Here is a 6,532-nt window from a genome sequence, read left to right on the forward strand (position 1 = left end):
TCTCCCAGCATGATGGAGAGCGGGCGGAGCTGCGTTTTTCCTGAAGTCCACCACCACTGTCTTCCGTGCCGTTGAGCTCCAAGTTGTTGCAGATGCACCAGCTCTGTAGGCACTCGATCACCCTCCTGTATGCAGACTCGTCCCCCCTTGAGATGAGTCCCACCAGGCTGGTGTTGTCTACAAGCTTCAGGAGCTTGACCGACGGTTGGAGGGAGATGCAGCTGTTGGTGCACAGGGAAAACAGGGTGGGAGACAGGATGCAGCCCCGCGAAGAGCCAGTGCTTGTGGACCTGGAGGGGTGTGAGGAATGATGATATTGAAGGCCGAGCTGAGGTCCACGAATAGAATCCTGGCGTAGTTCCCTGCAGTGTCCAGATGTTCCAGCACGTAGTGCAGAGCCATGTTCACGCGTCGTCTGTAGATCTATTGGCTCTGTACGCGTACTGCAGGGGGTCCAATACCGGATCTGTAATAGACTTCAGGTGGGCCAGGACAAGGCGCTCCAGCACCTTCATGACAACAAAGGTCAAAGCCTGTGACCTTGGCCTTCTTGGGGATGGGGATGATGGTTGAGGCCTTGAAGCATGCTGGGATGCGACACAGCTCCAGTGAGGCATTGAAGATGTTGGTAAACACCGGGGCAAGCTGGTCGGCGCAGTGCTTCAGGGCTGATGGAGAGACAGAATCCGGACCGGCAGCCTTCCGGGGATTTGGACTCCTTAACAGATTTTTCACCTGCCTCTCTGTGACAGAGAAGGGGGGTGAGGAGGAGGGAGTGCGGGGATGGAGGGGAGCGGGCGGGGGAGGAGTAGCAGGGGGATCGATGACCCTGCTGGGGTGCAGGGGTGGTTGTGGCCCGGAGGTGTGGAGGGAGGGGGCTGGGGGAAACTCCTTCTCGAACCTGCAGTAGAACTCATTGAGCTCGTTGGCAAGTGAGATGCTGTCGGTTGCCTTCGGAGGCTTTGGTTTGTAGTTAATGATCTTCTTGAGGCCTTTCCAGACGGAGGAGGGATTCCCTTCAGAAATCTATTGCTGCAGTCTCTCCGCGTAACAATGTTTTTCTTCCCTCACCGCTTTGGCGAACTTGTACTTGGCCTGCTTGAACAGATCACCGTCCCCGCCACGCCTGGCCGCCTCCTTCTCCTGCCTCAGCCGCTTGAGTTTGGCTGAGAACCAGGGCTTGTCGTTGTTGTACGACTTCCTAGAGTGGAGGGGGACACACACCTCCTCACAGCCGATGAATGATACCACAGTATCTGTGAATTCATCCAGGTTGTTTCCAGCCTCTGGCCCCACCCACTCAAAGTCCTGGTCACAGCCTGCCCTCTCAAACCAGGCGCGTAGTCGCACACACGCTTCGCTGGACCACACTCTGAACCGGATTCTGGGAGGGCGTATGATTGCCGACACGCGCAAAGCGTTTGACAAATCACAACAGAGTGGGTCAGCTGCCAATAACAGCAAACTGGGCTACCAGTTTGCTAAATTACCCGCACAAAAAGCATAATATGGGTCCTTTAATTCAATCATGATAACTCATGTTGTGATTCATTTATATTGCCACACGTTTTGCCAATTTACCACAAACGGTTGTGGGTTTTTAGGTCTCCTTTTTGTCCCCCAGAGTCAAAGTTATAATGCTGGAATGATGATTTCATCAGTGGTAAACGCTACTTCAATTCCTTTTGATAGATTGATGACTAAGCCACATCACAGTCCTTTCACGAAGACATGAACCCATGACACTAGGGACACATGAAAGTCACAATTGGGGGGCATGTTTATTATTATTTTAATGGAAAAAAAAACAAATATAATCTGGGTGACTCATATCAGTAGGGTTTCCTCTCATTGTGTGTAGAATACCTAAAGACGTTCCCAGGGCATCGGATATCATGATTCCATACAATTCATGACAAAGGCATAGCACAGAAGGGAAGGGAGCATGTCATAATTTACACATGAATCCAATGTGACTCTTACCCACATCCTTCTTTAATTGAGTCACCCTGAGACCACATGTCTTGGGCAATTTCCTATTATATAATGCAGAAAAAAACATTCACACTTATTGGGCCCTATTTTAATAATTTGTCAAGTGGGAGCTCCCGGAGCGCTGAGGACGAGTAGAAAAAAAGCGGCGGGGGGGGGGGGGGTGTTTCAACATCGCAAGAAATTAGCCTACTAAAGCCTCGTGAATGGGGATGTACGAAGAAAAAATAGTAAACATATGTTAGGTTGGAGAGACACACAGCCACACGTTATAAAGTTTACCGTTGTTTACTAACAGTTGAGGAATATGTCATGCACTCGCAGGTGCGTCATTGAGTCATTGTATTCTCAACACAACAAATTACACCAAGTCCTTGAAAATGGATCTCCGTCGCATCAAAAGATGAAACAAATAGATAGGCTACCTCATAGATTATAGTAGGCCTAGTTAGAACAACAATCTGGCATGACAACTTGGCCACGTTAACAAATAGATACATATTATTAACCAGAACAATACCAGAATACCACAAAAACCATAATAATAATAAAGTTCACTACTTTCGCTAACTCCTCGCAGATTTATCACACATCACTCAACCGACTCGCGTCACTCCAAGTCCAACCTCTCTTGCTGCACATGAACAAAACACACACATGCACACAGTATTAGCCCCTCACGCACACACACACACACACACACACACACACACACACACACACACACACACACACACACACACACACACACACACACACACACACACACACACACACACACACACACACTCAAGATCCAGCTGGCGGAGCGCGCGCCAGAGCTTCCGGAGCGCGCTCCCCCTTGCTCCCCTCAAATTAAGCACTGCTAGTGAGCCTACAACGTTTACACAATGGAAGAGAAACAACTGAAGTTACCACTGCCACCGTTACTTGCCCCGGTTCATCCTTTTAAAAAGGCAAGAAAAAGAAAGACAGAAACTGAAAAGGCAGCCACAAAAAAGAAGTTGGAGAATGCTCGAGGAAAAACGAGAATAAATATTGGATTAGCTTTTCAGCGATGGCGACAGCTGAGGGAGTTGAATGGCCTGAAAAGTGACGCAATGGTTGCCGTTGAAGTAAGCCGTAAGCAGCAGCAGCGCTCGTGCACGGCTCTGTGTCGAAGGGTGGGGGCAGGGAGTCCTGAAGGGTGGGGGAGGAGTTAAACGGAACTCCGAAGAGAAGCTAATTTCAAATCATGCTAGCTCTCTCACATCGTACAGTATAGCTTTAAGTGGCCTGAAAGGTGTCCATCAATAAAATGCTTATAAATATAACATTATGGCTCCATCAAAATCAAAGTACACCTGCCATTTACAGTTATCATTCATATTATCCTAGACCATCTTTAATCGTATTTACATAGGCCTACAGTAGGCCTGATTTCCTCTGATGTTTAAATAAAAAGATTCCCTGTCATGTCAGATCCCTGTCCATCATACTCCTGTTGTTGTCTTCCTGCACACCTGACTGCCTCATCCATCGATTGCGGCCACAGCCCTCTCCCTGTACAATATTTCCTGTTAAATACATTTCAGGATCAAGTTTGAGATTCAGTTTCAGTATTACTTGTTTTTGAAACCTGACGTGGGGCTGGCACCGACACCATCATATCAGTCTTATTTATTGCAACCACACATAATAGGTCCATGATACCATGTGGGGTCATTTCAGACTCCTTTGCTTCCTAAGACCTTGTGAGTTCCCTGGGTACACCAGCTGATGGGTCTGTGTATATAGTGGGCATTTGAGTCTCGTTTCAGAAACAGAAATATATTAAAAAACGAGTGGTAATTATTATTTATGTTCTAACATTCAAAAAGGTATATACAAGGTGCTTTTCTTATGAAGTCAAAAAGGGGCAAACTAATCTAAAATAATAATTGTTAAACAAATAGAGAACCATCGGGAGATTACTTCCATGGTCGGTAAACAATGCGACTGCTATCGCTCAGACCTCTCGCTTATGATGCTACAATGCTAACAATGCTAAAAAAAAGAATATTTCTGCATCCGGTACGTCATGAAGTATGGCGTGGCTAATAGGCCCATGATGCGGAAGCATATCTGTCCTTGATGTTGCCCTGCGCCATTGAGCAGTTTACATAAGAATGAAAAGGCGCCATTTTGAAATCCGTTGTCCATTTTATAATATGTCTATGGGTGCGAGGGGTCGGCCATGATCTTTTTTTGCCCTTCTCAGAGCCCTGGTGTCATGTAGGGACTTGAGGGAGGGCAAGGGATCAACCTCTCCGCTGATCAAATTACCCGCTGCAGCTTGACCTTGTCCGTCGTCACTGCAGCGGGGAACCAGGTGATGATGGAATGGGTGAGGATGGACTCAATGATTGCGGTGTAAAACTGGGTCACCATCGTCCTCAACCGGGGTTTCTCCCAGCATGATGGGATCGGGCGGAGCTGCGTTTTTCCTGAAGTCCACCACCACTGTCTTCCGTGCGTTGAGCTCCAGGTTGTTGCAGATGCACCAGCTCTGTAGCCACTCGATCACCCTCCTGTATGCAGACTCGTCCCCCCTTGAGATGAGTCCCACCAGGCTGGTGTTGTCTACAAGCTTCAGGAGCTTGACCGACGGTTTGGAGGGAGATGCAGCTGTTGGTGCACAGGGAAAACAGGGTGGGAGACAGGATGCAGCCCCGCGAAGAGCCAGTGCTTGTGGACCTGGAGGGGTGTGAGGAATGATGATATTGAAGGGCCGAACTGAGGTCCACGAATAGAATCCTGGCGTAGTTCCCTGCAGTGGCCAGATGTTCCAGCACGTAGTGCAGAGCCATGTTCACGCGTCGTCTGTAGATCTATTGGCTCTGTACGCGTACTGCAGGGGGTCCAATACCGGATCTGTAATAGACTTCAGGTGGGCCAGGACAGGCGCTCCAGCACCTTCATGACAACAAAGGTCAAAGCCTGTGACCTTGGCCTTCTTGGGGATGGGGATGATGGTTGAGGCCTTGAAGCATGCTGGGATGCGACACAGCTCCAGTGAGGCATTGAAGATGTTGGTAAACACTGGGGCAAGCTGGTCGGCGCAGTGCTTCAGGGCTGATGGAGAGACAGAATCCGGACCGGCAGCCTTCCGGGGATTTGGACTCCTTAACAGATTTTTCACCTGCCTCTCTGTGACAGAGAAGGGGGGTGAGGAGGAGGGAGTGCGGGGATGGAGGGGAGCTGGCGGGGGAGGAGTAGCAGGGGGATCGATGACCCTGCTGGGGTGCAGGGGTGGTTGTGGCCCGGAGGTGTGGAGGGAGGGGGCTGGGGGAAACTCCTTCTCGAACCTGCAGTAGAACTCATTGAGCTCGTTGGCAAGTGAGATGCTGTCGGTTGCGGAGGCTTTGGTTTGTAGTTAATGATCTTCTTGAGGCCTTTCCAGACGGAGGAGGGATTCCCTTCAGAAATCTATTGCTGCAGTCTCTCCGCGTAACAATGTTTTTCTTCCCTCACCGCTTTGGCGAACTTGTACTTGGCCTGCTTGAACAGATCACCGTCCCCGCCACGCCTGGCCGCCTCCTTCTCCTGCCTCAGCCGCTTGAGTTTGGCTGAGAACCAGGGCTTGTCGTTGTTGTACGACTTCCTAGAGTGGACCTCCTCACAGCCGATGAATGATACCACAGTATCTGTGAATTCATCCAGGTTGTTTCCAGCCTCCGGCCCCACCCACTCAAAGTCCTGGTCACAGCCTGCCCTCTCAAACCAGGCGCGTAGTCGCTCACACGCTTCACTGGACCACACTCTGAACCGGATTCTGGGAGGGCGTATGATTGCCGACACGCGCAAAGCGTTTGACAAATCACAGCAGAGTGGGTCAGCTGCCAATAACAGCAAACTGGGCTACCAGTTTGCTAAATTATTACCCGCACAAAAAGCATGATATGGGTCCTTTAATTCAATCATGATAACTCATGTTGCGATTCATTTATATTGCCACACGTTTTGCCAATTTACCACAAACGGTTGTGGGTTTTTAGGTCTCCTTTTTGTCCCCCAGAGTCAAAGTTATAATGCTGGAATGATGATTTCATCAGTGGTAAACGCTACTTCAATTCCTTTTGATAGATTGATGACTAAGCCACATCACAGTCCTTTCACGAAGACATGAACCCATGACACTAGGGACACATGAAAGTCACAATTGGGGGGCATGTTTATTATTATTTTAATGGAAAAAAAAAACAAATATAATCTGGGTGACTCATATCAGTAGGGTTTCCTCTCATTGTGTGTAGAATACCTAAAGACGTTCCCAGGGCATCGGATATCATGATTCCATACAATTCATGACAAGGCATAGCACAGAAGGGAAGGGAGCATGTCATAATTTACACTTACCCACATCCTTCTTTAATTGATTCACCCTGAGACCACATGTCTTGGGCAATTTCCTATTATATAATGCAGAAAAAAACATTCACACTTATTGGGCCCTATTTTAATGGTCTGAAATGCAAGTGAGAAGCGCCAAGCGCAAGTAGCTTTGTGGGCGGTTCTATGG

This window comes from Gadus morhua, chromosome 3 (genome assembly GCF_902167405.1).
Source record: "Gadus morhua chromosome 3, gadMor3.0, whole genome shotgun sequence".
Taxonomy (NCBI): domain Eukaryota; kingdom Metazoa; phylum Chordata; class Actinopteri; order Gadiformes; family Gadidae; genus Gadus; species Gadus morhua.